Here is a 14,611-nt window from a genome sequence, read left to right on the forward strand (position 1 = left end):
GAGAATACTTGTTATGTTGATTATCAAAGTTATATCTATGTGTTGTTTATGATCTTGCATGCTCTCCGTTACTAGTAGATGCTCTGGCCAAGTAGATGCTTGTAACTCCAAGAGGGAGTATTTATGCTCGATAGTGGGTTCATGCCTGCATTGACACACCGGGACAGTGATGTAAAGTTCTAAGGTTGTGTTGTGCTGTTGCCACTAGGGATAAAACATTGATGCTATGTCTAAGGATGTAGTTGTTGATTACATTACGCACCATACTTAATGCAATTGTCTCTGTTGCTTTGCAACTTAATACCGGAGGGGTTCGGATGATAACTTTGAAGGTGGACTTTTTTGGCATAGATGCAGTTGGATGGCGGTCTATGTACTTTGTCGTAATGCCCAATTAAATCTCACTATACTCATCATGATATGTATGTGCATGGTCATGCCCTCTTTATTTGTCAATTGCCCAACTGTAATTTGTTCACCCAACATGCTGTTTATCTTATGGGAGAGACACCTCTAGTGAACTGTGGACCCCGGTCCAATTCTCTATACTGAAATACAATCTACTGCAATACTTGTTCTACTGTTTTCTGCAAACAATCATCTTCCACACAATACGGTTAATCCTTTGTTACAGCAAGCCGGAGAGATTGACAACCTCACTGTTTCGTTGGGGCAAAGTACTTTGGTTGTGTTGTGCAGGTTCCACGTTGGCGCCGGAATCTCTGGTGTTGCGCCGCACTACATCCCGCCGCCATCAACCTTCAACGTGCTTCTTGGCTCCTACTGGTTCGATAACCTTGGTTTCATACTGAGGGAAACTTGCCGCTGTACGCATCACACCTTCCTCTTGGGGTTCCCAACGGACGCGTGTTGAACGCGTATCAAGCTGCGGCTTGCGTCAACTCCTGAGCGAACAACGGCTCCTCCTCGATGTTAATGCTGCCGGGACAGGCAGTGCTGTCCTGATTTGTGTCAACGGGAGGCGGCTGGGGAGCCTGCTCGGTCGAAGCAGAGGGCATGGTGGTCGGCATTGGCTGCGTGTACACCGGAGGGGCCTGCACGGTGGACAATTCGTCGAGCAGGTTCCGTGCGCCGGCCATCGCTGCTGGTCCCACGTGCTTGGGGCCTTTGGAGTTCGCCGGCGCACGGTTCAGGTCAATGGACGAAGGAGACGGCCCCGTGAACGACTCGCCCACCTCCGGTGACCCATCCCGTGACGGGTACGCGTACCGCGCCGACGGCGTCCCCAATTCGTGCGCGCCGGGCGTGTACCCAAACGGGGCTACCGACAGGGATGTTGACCTTGGAGGAAGGGGCCGGGTCGAGGACGAGGACGAGGACGAGCTCCCCCCCGAGGCCGTGCCGGCGGCAGGGAGGATCAAGTGCTGAGCGAGCGCTTGGTGGCCATAAAAGAGCATGGCATGCTCTTGCAAGACGTCCGCCTTGGCCTCCGTCTTGAGTTGGAGAAGCTGCTCCGCCGCCCGCTGCCGCTCCTCCGCGGCAGCGATATCCCTCTTCCTTTGGTCGAGCGCCCTGCGGCGGTCGGCCCTCTTCTTGCTCTCGATCTTCCTCTGCTCCGCGGTGAGGTCGGGCTTCGCCTTCTTGGTCGCCGGCCCGGGCTCCACGACCACCGGCATGGCCAGTTGAGGAGCCTCCGCCAAGGGAGGACCGGCAACGACCGCGACCTGTGCCTCGTCTCCGATGGTGGCGGTGGCGGCGGCAGTCGCTTCGTCGGCCATCTCTAGGTTTTGGGAGTGGAGTGGACTGGGGTTTGTGTTTTGGGAGACAGACAGGTGGGCCAGGGGCGGACAAGGGGAGGACGCGAGCGACCAGCATCCGGCGTCCACGGCCACGCAAACTCGTCCCAGATTTGGGCCGGGTTTGGGTCGTCCCGAACGCCGCGGCCATCCGTTTTAGGGATAGGTCCGCGCGCTGGGCCGTGTTTTTGTCCGGCTCGACCCAAACGGACGCGCGGGCGCGGTTTGGGTCGCGCGGTTGGAGATGCCCTTATTACTCCATTCCAGTGGTAACTCTCGTTTAATATCGGTCTGAAATTGTGAAGCAGAGGCGATGTGATGGCTATTTCCGGAAACCCGCGTGCGTGTATCCACGTACCACCGTTTCACATATAAGCCCTTCTAGCAAACTACTAACACATATAGTTAAACCATCTGTCCTCGAAGCATCCTCCAAAGAAATTTGTGCGGGCCGGACAGAAAAATGTTTTTCTAGTCGTGTGCCCAAAGCCTTCTTTTGTCCGGCACGGTCCAATATAGTGTCCGGCTCCCCGAGCCCGTCTCCGCAACACAGGGGATACTCCGGGCACGCCAGACACAACGAAAATCGAGGCGGGCTCCCACCTGCCGGCGATTATTTTCATATCCGTTGGTTCGCGTCTTTTATTTCTCGTCAAGCCTCCCCTCCCACGCCTCCCACCCTCCGCCGCCACTGGATTTGCCGGCCGTTTCGACGGCTGATCTCTTCACCGTCATCGCGGCTGGCTCTCTCGCTGGCCTTTTCGCCTCTGCCGCTTTGCCAGCGCGTCCCAGAACACGGCATGATAAGGACATCCCTACCGAACTACTACATCTGTCATTGTAAGATGAAGACGATGTTGCTGTGAAAGTCAAATCCAATGAAGTTAGGATTGGACCCATTACAAGGGCTCGTGCGAAGCTACTTAAACAACATGTGAATTCTCTTAAATGATATTTTGATCGATGAGAACTTTATACTACCTAAGTCTTTCCACTTATGTATGATCAGGTATGAAGATGGAGCAAGCGTCGCACGAGGAGGAGAGGAGCAGTTGGACATGGTGCTGGATGTGAAGACATCCCATGGACGCGCGAGGGAGGAGAGGGAGCCAGACGCGAAGGAGGAAGATGTCGACGCCGGCATCCAGCCCGACCACGCCGGCCGTCACGCCAGTCGGCCCCAGGCCTGGTGCCGCCGGATGCACGCCGGATGGCCTGGTCTTTGTCGGCCCATATGTTGGTGCACACCGGACACCTGTCCAGGAAGCCTGGAGGCTTGCCCGGTGGAAGCCCGGCGCCACGCCCGGTTTCTGCCGGCCGGCCCAGTCCAGGGCCCGGTCCCACCGGACCATACACCAGCCTGACTGAGTCCGAACCAGAATTGGCCGAACTTGTTCCAGGTCGGTTTGTACCCCTAGTTTTCGACCCCTGGTCGTCTTGGACCCCTATATAAGTACCAAGGACGCCCCAAAATTAGGTGGAGACCACGTATAAGATAAACCCTAGTTCATAGTTGATTGCTACGCAACTCTATTGAATTCTATACACCAATTCGCATCGATCTGATGTTTTGCTACTGAAAGTTTGTGTGATCTGTTGTTTCATTGGAGATTAGAAGATTGCAATTTACCGCTTCGTGGTCTCGGCACTAGTAGGAAAAGCCTTATAGGTGAGATCTTATTTTTGTGGCGCACTAGCCAAATATGCGCCACAAAAAGTGGTTTTGTGGCGCACTTGGCACGGTGCGCCACAAAAATAGCTTATTTTTGTGGCGCAGCGACAATATATGCGCCACAGAAACAAGGAGGGACCCACACCCTGCCACCCCCAATCATAGGTTCCACTATTTCTGTGGCGCATAGGACGGGTTGCGCCATAGAAATAACTATTTCTGTGGCGCACTAGGGCTGGTGCGCCACAGAAATAATTGTTTCAGTGGCGCACTTGTTCTGGTGCGCCACAGAAATAGTGGAACTTATATCATGCCGCACCCCCTCCCCTCTCCCTACCGCGCGCGCGCCCGTACCCTTCTCCCCTCTCCCCTCTCCGAGCGCGCCGCCATGGTGAGCGCTGGCATCGCCGTCTCCATCGCCGTCGCCTCCGCCTTCCTCCGCGAGGGCCGCATGCCGCCACGCTCCTCCCATCCCCGCCACCTACAGCACAAGCTTCCGCTACGGCGAGGAGGGGCTGCCGCATCAAGGTGGAGGAGCTTCCGCGTCCTCCTCCTCCACCCTTGCCGTCATCGTCAACCTCCTCCTCCACCCATGTCGTCGGTGAACTCTCTCCCCTCCCCTCCCTCTTCCTCTCCCGCGCGAGCACAAAGTGCTCGATGAAATGCTCGTGTGATGCTCTGGTTGTGCTTCTGTTGCTGTTGCTGTGCTACTGGCTGCTGTTGCTATTGATGTGCTACTGGATGCAATCTATCTATCTAACCTAGCTTGTTGTCATTGTTGCTGCAGCTAGATGCATGCTCTGGTTGTGATGTTGTTGCTGTGCTACTGGCTGCTGTTGCTGTTGATGTGCTACTGAATGCAATATATCTATCTATCCTAGCTTGCTGTTATTGTTGCTGCAGCTAGATGCATGCTCTTGCAGCTTCTCGCCATTCCCGGTGAACTATACTGTTGCTATTGCTTGTGTGTGCATGCTCTAAATGGTCAAATGATCATCATGTGCTAGTGATTTACATACTGGCTCATTGCTCATGCTTTTTACTTAATGTCTTATGCTATTGCTATGTCTCTGTACCTTCTCACCATGTATTGGTGACCCTCATGCTTGTAAAAGCATGCTGGGGAGGGTTTTGGTGATGTGCCTGATGCTTCCATAGCATCCTGGTATGATTGTTGTTGCCTAATTCAATTATCTGAAAAGGTTTTCTTTATTGATGTCAGATAATTGGATGTACTGCTTATGCAGTAATGATTACTTTGATGTGTTATTAAAGCTTGGATGGAAGCCAACTAGTGTTGGGTACCCTAGCTTTGTTTTGAACTCAACTGAGTAATGATAAATTTCTATTTCTTGTTGGCTTGGATGAATTTATGGTTGATGTAACCTCAGCAGTGGTTCACTGGTGTGATTGCTTGTGCTGTGTTGTGACCTCATTAGCTCTGCTACTGCCACTGGTTGCATCTCATAGTTGGATAATTGGTTCGTTTTGGTGAAAATAGAGATATTCACAGTAGGGAATCATGTAAATGAATGCCACTGTGGTATCCTTTGAAGAAAAAGGGAAGAATCTAATGGTTTAAAAGACTAGGTGATGCTAGGTTATTAAGTTGGCTGTCAGGGTTGGTTTTATCTGGTTAACTTGGATAGGCTATGTGTTCTTGCTTACTTATGCATATCCATCTCAACTGGATTTACTAGCTCAGGCTTGGCCTCTCTCTTGCCAGCATCACTTGGTTACTACCAAAGTGAGGAGTAATCCCTTATGGTACCCCAACTTTGTTTTGAACTCAACTGAGTAATGATAAATTTCTATTTCTTGTTGGCTTTGATGAAAATAGAGATATCCACAGTAGGGGATCATGTAATTGAATGCCACTGTGGTATCCTTTCAAGAAAATGGACTGTTTCTGATGGTTTTAAAAGGCTAGGTGGTGCTAGGTGATTCAGTTGGCTACCAAGACTTGTCTCATCTGGTTAGCTGGGATATGCTATGTGTTCTTGCTTGTTTAGGCATATCTATCACTTACTGGATTTACTGGTTCTTGCTTGGCCTCTCCTTTGCCAGCATCACATGGTCTATACCAAGTGATGAATAATCCCTATTGGTTCACCGGGCAAGAAGGCGAAGAGTGCAGGGCGCGGGAGACACGGCCTGAAGCGCGGCAACAGGGGCCGGCATGATGCTGGGCAAGCCGGCACGATCTTTGCATCAACGACTCGTTCACTGGATGGCAAGGTAAGAAAAGTGGCATCTGCTGCAAAGTACTTTGCACCTGTGGAGTCTGACGATAGCGGTGATGGCGATTATCATTATTCCCCCGGTGATTCCAATCGTGGTCCGGCCATGGAGAAGAGCGCAGGAGACGCGGCCACAAAGGAGGCGGCTGGGACTGCCGTGGTTCTGCGCCGGAGAGGCAGGTCGGCGTTGTTGTCTCTTCAAGGACCCGTTCACGGAACGGCGGCTGGGGAAAGGGGGGCCCTTCTGCAAAGTATACTGCGGCGTATACTTCAACTATGGTTTCTGACCATAGTATTTGTGTTGACCAACAATGTGTGAGGCATTTATTCCATTTTGTCTTGTGCATCGGACTTGTTGGTCTCACTTTCTTCCATTTTAATCATACTAGGAACTGGATGAAGACCCCGATGCAAGCGAGCCTGGTGGGTAGAGAGGAGGGAGCAAAGGAGGAACCGGATGAAGACCACTTTGTATCTCGAAATTGTGAAATTTGTATGAATTAAGAGTTGTATGTCACTTGCCACTATATATGTATCTCGATCGGGCTGTAAGTAATGTGATGATGATGTCTACATTATATCTGTGCAATGTACATGCAATTTATATTATATCTGCATATTTCTGTATGTCGCTGTATATAACCTGTATATTGATGTCTATAAACTGCATGTGTATAGCAGGCAGCATAAAATCGTGCATAATACAAGCAAATTCTGTGGCGCACTGAAAATGAATTCTGTGGCGCACGCTTTTCTGTGGCGCACCTAAGCACACGTGCGCCACAGAAACCTTAATTCTGTGGCGCATGGGCCGGTGCGCCACAAAAACCTTATTTTTGTGGCGAAGTTTCTGTGGTGCACCTTCCATGCGCCACATAATCCATTTTTGGCACGCCACTGATGAGGCTTTCCCTACTAGTGTCGGCTACGTGCGCAAGTGTGTGGAGTTGCAAATATCTTGCAGGGTTGAGAGTTGTTGCATTGGCGATAGGGATCGATCGAGAGACTCGTCAACATCATACAAGTTATCATCCACTTATCACCGTGTATTCTCCGCTATGTTCATCGCCATCCACCTCTCTTACTGAGAAGATCGGGCTAGCCCTTATCATCTTGGTATCAGATTTCGGCGTTTCCTCGGTAAACCATCCACAATCCACCCGATAGTTGAGTTGTGAGTTGTTTCCTATCCAGAAAAAGCCAAAAAAAATAGAGTTAGGGTTTTCCATAGCCTTAGATTGCATCAATTTCGTGTTTTCGTTGGTGTTCGTGCTTAGTTTTTTATCCAATCTCGTGTTTGCTTTCGTTTTCGTTAGTTTTCCTGCCGTGGTTAGAGCATCTCTAGCAGAGCATGTAAACACGCGAACTAAAAACACCAAGTTCAGTTCACCGAACTCGTGTTTACGAGTCAAAAAATTGATGGCGTAGAACAGACCCCGTAAACAAAAACCGTAAAATAGCATATTCCCTAATTATGGCCCACCTGTCAGCTTTTTCTGTTTTCCCCATTTTTCATTTTTTCTACTCTTCTTCTTCCCTGAGACGTCCTCCTCCCGAGCTCTCCATGCCTGGCCACCAAGGCGCCAGCCCACGCCGCGCTGCCCCCGCCGCACCCTGGCCCGCGCTCGGCCGTCGCTCGCCGTCGTTCCCGGCCGCCGCGCTGGACCACGCGACCGTCGCACCTCGGCTCCGTGCCCGGCCGCCGCGCCCTGGCCAGCGCCGCGCCTCCTGTGTCGGCCACCCCTGCACCGCCCAGCCCCCCGCCATCCCCGACCTGCCCCGACCATGTCCAGCCCGACGCCGCCCCGCCCCGACCTGCCCAGCCCTGCACCACCCCGCGCGCCGCCCTACCCTGCGCCGCGCTGCTGCGAGCTCACCTCACCCCGAGCTCGCCCCGCGCAGTTCCACCTACCGTTTGCCGTCCTGTTGTAGTCCAGCAACGTCGCGATGCTACATCTCGGTCGGATTAGGTTGAGATTCGCCAGAATTTGGCCGGAGTCCGGCGAATGTACTCGGGGAAGCAGTTGGCATGATCTGAAGTTTCAGCGCGCCACGAGTAGGGGCTTGTGTTCAGTTCGCAATTTCAACCCCTACAAATACAGGCCGAGTTGGGTTTTGGGTCTCGACTTGAAAAAAAATATCTATTTTGGCTCGTTTACGGTAACTGATCTGCGTTGCTTTTTGAACCGAACCCGTAAATTAGTGGTTATTATTCGGTTTTCAGCTGTTTACAGGCTCTGCTAGAGATGCTCTTAGTTTGTCATATTTTTTGTTGCTCCGAGTCCACATAGCGTATAATTTGTTTTCTCTGAACCGTCGACACAACCTTTCGATATACGTTGACTATAAACTTTCCTAAAAGAGACTAGTTTACCGCTCGACAGGTTGCTCATTAGATTTTCGGTGCTTTGCAATTTCTGTTAGCCGTGTTAGAATGAGTAGAGTCATAAAAAAAGAAAAAAAATAAGAAAAATGCAAAAAGAGCTACACTGTTGCGTGTGATAAAATAGAAAAAAAGTGAAGTGCTAGTAAGATCAAGTGAAGGCCTAGTTTACTTTTCTGCACCCGTAGTTGAGCAATCTTGTGCCTGTCCCGTTGAGCTTTGCTAGTGTCTCTCGAGTGCATTGCAACATTATTGATCCACTAGATGACCGGTTGCGCTATCGCGCAAATAGCAGAATTAAATCGGAAATTAAAGCATATGTTGTAGCTTATTATAGTATTAAAAATTAGCACGTAATTTAACTTCTTAAGTATCGGACGCTTGGAGCGGAGCTCTAACCCTCCCTCCGCCTAGTTGTGGATCCAGAACAAAAACATACCGGTGTCACTCCCTCAATCACTCATATTTTTTTAGAAAAATTTGCCACATGACACCATTATTTTTGGCGTTTTCTAAAACACACCGCTCGATTGTGTATTTGTCAGGTACCATTACAATTCGGTGGCATATTTGCCAGAACACACCACCTAACTAAAAGGGAAAGCTTTGCACTTTGTCTTTAAAACCAGTCATCACAAGCTAAAGTGCAAAACTTTCCATTTTCAGGCTGGTGGTGTGTTCTGGCAAATGTGACACAAAATTGTAATGATACCTGACAAAAACATAATCGGACGGTGTGTTTTAGAAAATGCCAGAAAATAACGTTGTTCTGTACCTATATTTAAAGGTGTCACACACTATAAATGGTTAAAATTTACCAAGGAATGGAAGTTCTACCCGGTGTCGTGTGACCCTGGTAGCATAACGTAGGTCAAAGGGAGGGCAGCCGAGTTGGCTGGCTATCCAGGCTAAGCTCCATCGGCATCCAACGACGTGCATTGGAGAAAATGTCGGACAGCTCCTCCGCCCTCCTTTGGCTACTCCCTCTGCCTCCCATTCGACGTCTCCTTCCACCTCTTCTACGTCCTCCTCTTCTTCTTCCGACCCCTTAGACCCGCTTAGCATCATTGCCGCTACAGGGATCCTCAATCATATTTTGGTTAGTAGTTCAATTCGGATAACAATTGCAGTTAACCCGAGCCAGACAACAAACAAATGCAGAACAAATTGAAGCCCCCATGTTTCGGTAGGTCCCGTTGTGCCCCAGCACAAGGATAAAAGTGAGACAGTATATGATTGAGATTTATTGGCTTTAAACTGTGAGGCTCATCAAGGTCTCCCTGAGGTACGCATAGCATAGATTCCAATATCTATAGATAGAAACAAGTATTTTTTTCATCTAAGTCTAATATTATCACAAGTATAGTAGGAAACATAGCCGGCAGAATTCATGCGTACATTACACATAATATATATTCCAACATCGATAGATAGAAACAAGTATTGTTTCGTCTAAGTCTAATATTGAAATAGTTATATTACAGAACATAGCCGGTGGAATTCATGTGTACATTCTACAAAAATTTAACTATGTCCAATAACACCTGAAGCCAACAACACTGCATAAGACAGCATGGAATGGTTGAAGATCTCAGATAATTTCGCAAATTTGCTAATCATGTGCTTCCAGATCACCACCTGTGCTATAGCATTTCATCAATGTAATAGCACAATTTCTCCTTGCTCTGGATCCATTTTGGTTTCACAAAACAATGGTGCTGCATACACGATAATAACTGCTACATCAGCGGTGTGTTCCCGAACAGCGATATATGTGAGATGACTCCTAATGTGTCCGTTCTCTTCTTGTATTTGCATTAACCAGCGGTAGTTCAAATCCTTGACCACCAAATTAGCTGCATTCTCCATGTATCTGCTATAGCAACGGTGTGTCCCGCAACGGTGATATCCATAGACTTGACTCCAGAAATAGTCATAGGAACAAGGGAACCTTGGCCGGTTGTTTCACGCAGCAGTATAGTACACACTTACAATGTAAACGGATGTAAAATTAGTAGCCTGTATAAGACACACTGCAAGCTCTGTTTGAATAAAATGTAACCACTATATAGTATTGATGGAAATGGTACACTTAGAAGTATGGTCTACCGATTCGAAACTTTTGCAATAATGAGTCAGTATTTTATTCATCAGTTTCAGCAGCGTACCCAGGTAGGCAGCTAAAGTACTGGAACTGAACAGTTACTTTCATGCGGGAACACATGCACGCGATAACACAATCTTGAAATACTATTTTTTAAACAATTTGTGAAAGCCTCCACTTCTCATAATCACTGTATTTTATTTTGGAAACGAAAGCAACAAACATTTTAGCTTCAAAATGAACTGTAAAAACCAAAGAAGGAACTGAAAACATAATAAGGTATCCACACTTTTGAAGGCAAAGCACATAAAAGAGAAACAATTTTGAATCTCAAACCAGCAGCCTGAACTGATAATAGCGAGTTCACAAGGCCTGCTATTTTTCCAAACCTGTAGATGCTTTCAAAATACCTACATTTGAAATGGGGTAAGCTATGCTCTGCTACATGGCCCATGAACTAACAGTAACACTGTTGTTTTGTAAAGCTTGCTCCCTTCATGAATGCTTTTTATTTGTATTCCGGAAAAAAGAGGAGTTATATTTGTCTGACCAAGATAAGCATAACCAAACTATCTGAATTTTTGAAGGAAAAATCCAAAGATGGGAAACAATTATGAATTTATTCACTAAAGTAAAATATAATAATGAGTTCACCATCTTCGCAATTTGTTGGAAACAGGTAACAGAGCGCAATAAGTGACTTAAAATATTTATCTTCAGAGCGGAATTAGGTATACTACATTTCAGGTCCCACCAACTACTGTTAATAATGTATTGGTTTACAAATCCTGGTCAATTTTATAAAGAACAAAGTTTTTAACTTGTTGTTGCAAAAGAAACGATTAAAATAGCTTCCTGCCAAAACAGAAGAAACAAAAAGCATAAACAAACATCTGAACTTTTGAAGATAGAGCATAGTTCCGATATGGCGAAGCAAAGCAATATTGAGGACATCTGAGAACTAAAATAGAAACCAAGGAAGAAAGTATGCCACTTAATAACTGGTCTACCACAGTCTATGAAAACATGTCACGGACTTCCAGGCTGACCATTAGCATATTAAAAAAAAATCCCAGGCCCCGACATCAAAGATGCGACTTCTAACAAGAGAATACTAACCATCAAGCAGATCAAGAAAAGTGATACAACCTGCCTTATGCATTGATTCAAGATGTCCGTGCTTCTGTCATAATTGCCCATTCTCTTTTCTCTTTCATTTTTTCCTGTTTAACATAACCAAAGACATATCATGTGAAACATGTTACTATACCTTGATTGGCTTTTCAAGATACTGCAGCATAAGAAGATCAGAAATTATAGTAATATTCAGTTTCCCTTGGCAATTGTAAGAGGTTATTTTATACACACGCAAAGCTGGCCATGTGTGACAAACATCTATATCCCGCAAACCAAAAATGAACTGGACCTTGGCTCCGACAGAACCAGTTTCATGATAAAACAATTAGTAAATGCTATCATTCAAATGGAGGAGATTGTAATTAACCACATGTACCATCCTCATTTTCAATCAATAAGCGAAGAAATTTTTTAGAGGTCAAATGCGTCGCCACGCAAAGCTGGACATGTGTAAACAATTGAGTTTTTCATTTCTACCAGAATTAATTGTAGAGTGTTTGTGGTAAAAAAAAAAACTGAGTGTTCCAGAAACTAACCACTCGTCTTCTTCCAGTGTCTACATAAACCTTGTTCCCGGCTAAAATGAAGGGGAGTTGCTTGGGATCTGATGGGCCAGCCTGAAAACAAAAATTAAAATTAGAACCAACCCGACTTTCTTGCCTCTAAATATGAAATATTTTATATCAGTGAGCACCAAACATGCGAAATATCAAATGCATAATATTTAATAACTAAGAGGGTTTGTCGCCCACTATAGAACTAAATTAGTCCTGTGACCAACCAGGTATTGTAAAATTGGCTGAGTTGCTGTTAGAACAATGTTAAGCACTTCTTTTTCCTGGATTATTTTTCTCGCGCATGTTCTGCAGCTGGAAACCCAAATGTACCATCAGTCTAGTCACAAAGCTATATCTATGGTACTAATTTCTTCAGGCTTGCAATGCGTACATTGAACCTGGAAGGGTCAAACACGGTTGGATGTTGTAGATGGTCAGATCATAGTGTATTGAGCTCGCGTCGACATTCACGTTCCAATCCTTATTCACATGTGGAATCCTGTTGTTACTTGGGTATATAAATTGGTATGGTGAAATCTGGAAATGAACAAAGAATATAGTTGAGTTTCAGAGGGGTGCACGTGCTCTCACTTCACATGCCACAATAGATAAACATTTTTTTCTAGAAGGTATTAGAAGCCAAATATTCTATGAATAAAAAAATAAAGGTTAATCAAAATTTATGAGTATCCCGAAGGAGACAAGATGAACATTGTTAATATTTGGCTTAATTACTTGCAAATGCTTCCAAAACGAAAGTTGGAGAAGGGACCATAGCACACGCACCAGCAACGAATGCATTCCCTGGCCGAGTCCTCCTCAACCCAGGGGTCCTTGAATTCTCAAGATAGAGCTCTTCTATTCAGCAGCCGAAACGACACAGGGGTCAAGGCAATCTCAAGATCAATCACAGTCTGCCTTCTATCACCGCCGTTGCAGGCCTACACCGACGCCTTGCTGCTAGACATAACATGAGCAATGGATATTATCACTATGAAATTTAAGAAGGGGGAGAAGAAAGATGCAAAACCACAAGAAAATGGCACTGGTCTAAATGATTAAGCACAAAGCTACAGATGTAGTAACCACCTTTTCTATAACAGGAGGATCACATGTAGGCCTTCTACTTAACAGTAGTTATTAAGAGTAGCCGTATAGTCTAAGCATACTAAGTACTTAAGGTGATCTAGGATCTGTTAATATTTTCTTTTATGCATTTGTAAGCAATTCATGAGGAGAGAAAAATTCAAATTGCTCACTCTGTCAAGAAAGTGAACAAATAGGTTACTCTTAACCATAAAAAGGACAAAAATTGTTGTCACTGCGAAATTTTAAAATAACCATACCTATTCAATGGAGCTGAAGAAATACTGCCAAAATATCCTTTTTTCTGTAACAATTGGATCTACCAAAATACCTATTCAAAGTGAGAGAGCTCATAACTCAGAATTGGAAATCATAAGCTTCCTGATGTTCTGAATAGCAGCTCTGTACTGTGTGAAAAAACTTACTACGCATGTCTCATATAGATAATCACAAGAGGTGAACCCACAAAAAGAATTGCCTCCAAAGTAGCAAAGACATCCATGGTATTCTGTTCGTCCACTAACATAATATACTTCACCAAGCTTAATGGAAAATCCAAGCTGCAAAATGACAAGATAAAGTTCAGTCATTAGTTGAGACAATCTTGACATGGCCAAAATTACATATTGCAGGGTCACTTACAACTCCTTTAGTTTAGACATACCCAACCGAACAAGCCACTTCCTATCCTCACTTCTTGTACCTGCAGAAACAAGAATACACAGTGAAAAATACACAAAAAATGATTTAATGTAAAGAAAGAAAATCCAAAAGTAAATAAGTGATATATTCTATCGTGTTCAGAGTCAACCAGCTGGACTAAGCACTGAATATAAGTAACGTCCAATAATCCTGATGGCGAAAAGAGACTGAAAAAAGCTTCTACGTACCATGTACTATTTGAAAGCTTCGACCATGTACTATTTTAGCTCATGGCTGGAAGTTTGTACACAAAATAATCTACAAGATTGACAAGCACCCAATCGCTAACAATATCAACATCTCCCTAATGAGTCCAACATCATAATGCATTTACAGCTCGGACACTTGCACAAATCGACAGCCGAACCTACTGCTCCCCTTCCCACCCTTCAGTAGGATCTTACCGTTAGATGTGAGAACTTGGATTAGAAAAGAAATACCATTTGTATGGCTAACTAATAATACATAGAAGACCATTGGATTTGTTTCCATGTGAAGAGCATGGTAATCCATACCTGAGGTCACCCTCCCCCTCATGCTGCTAGTTTTGAGTCAGAATGTTGTACGTATTCTTTGGAAAATTAAAAACTGAGAATTCAAAGGGAGATGTGATAAAACACATGCATACATAGCGGGTGCACAACAAAACACTAAAAACCCTACACCGTAGCCAATTAGATAACTGAAGCATCATGCAACTTTCATACATTAGAAAAAAAGGCTTTCAATTAGAAACATACATGAAAGCAGACAATCCTAATCAAGAAAGTGATTCCACCTATACCTACAATGTGAACTCAGCGACCAAACCAATTTGCGCTAATTCACCACTGTACAGCTGATCCAAACCACCGGTACCAAAATTTTAATCCCCTTAATAATGCAGGCCCAAAAAACTTTGTCCGTTGAAAGAAAAATTGATTCAACTATGCCACTTGTATTAATGAAGCACCATTATTATGACTAAAATGAG

The 14,611-nt window shown here is 45.6% G+C and overlaps 2 long non-coding RNA genes across 3 annotated transcripts; both read right to left on the minus strand.

The window, feature by feature from the left end:
* Positions 1-9,506: 9,506 nt before the first annotated feature.
* LOC139836082 (uncharacterized) lies at positions 9,507-13,672 on the minus strand. 2 transcript variants are annotated; one of them, XR_011752024.1, is made up of 5 exons: positions 13,579-13,672; positions 13,362-13,496; positions 13,197-13,267; positions 12,637-12,807; positions 9,507-10,039 (listed from the first exon to the last, which is right to left on the minus strand). It is a non-coding gene; the product is annotated as an uncharacterized lncRNA (long non-coding RNA). The 2 variants fall into 2 exon arrangements; XR_011752023.1 differs by having other exon boundaries at positions 13,362-13,672.
* On the minus strand, positions 11,829-12,365 carry LOC127322002 (uncharacterized). Its single transcript, XR_011750989.1, has 3 exons — positions 12,242-12,365; positions 12,075-12,162; positions 11,829-11,910 (listed from the first exon to the last, which is right to left on the minus strand). It is a non-coding gene; the product is annotated as an uncharacterized lncRNA (long non-coding RNA).
* Positions 13,673-14,611: the final 939 nt, after the last annotated feature.

The sequence above is a fragment of the Lolium perenne genome, chromosome 2 (assembly GCF_019359855.2).
Source record: "Lolium perenne isolate Kyuss_39 chromosome 2, Kyuss_2.0, whole genome shotgun sequence".
Taxonomy (NCBI): domain Eukaryota; kingdom Viridiplantae; phylum Streptophyta; class Magnoliopsida; order Poales; family Poaceae; genus Lolium; species Lolium perenne.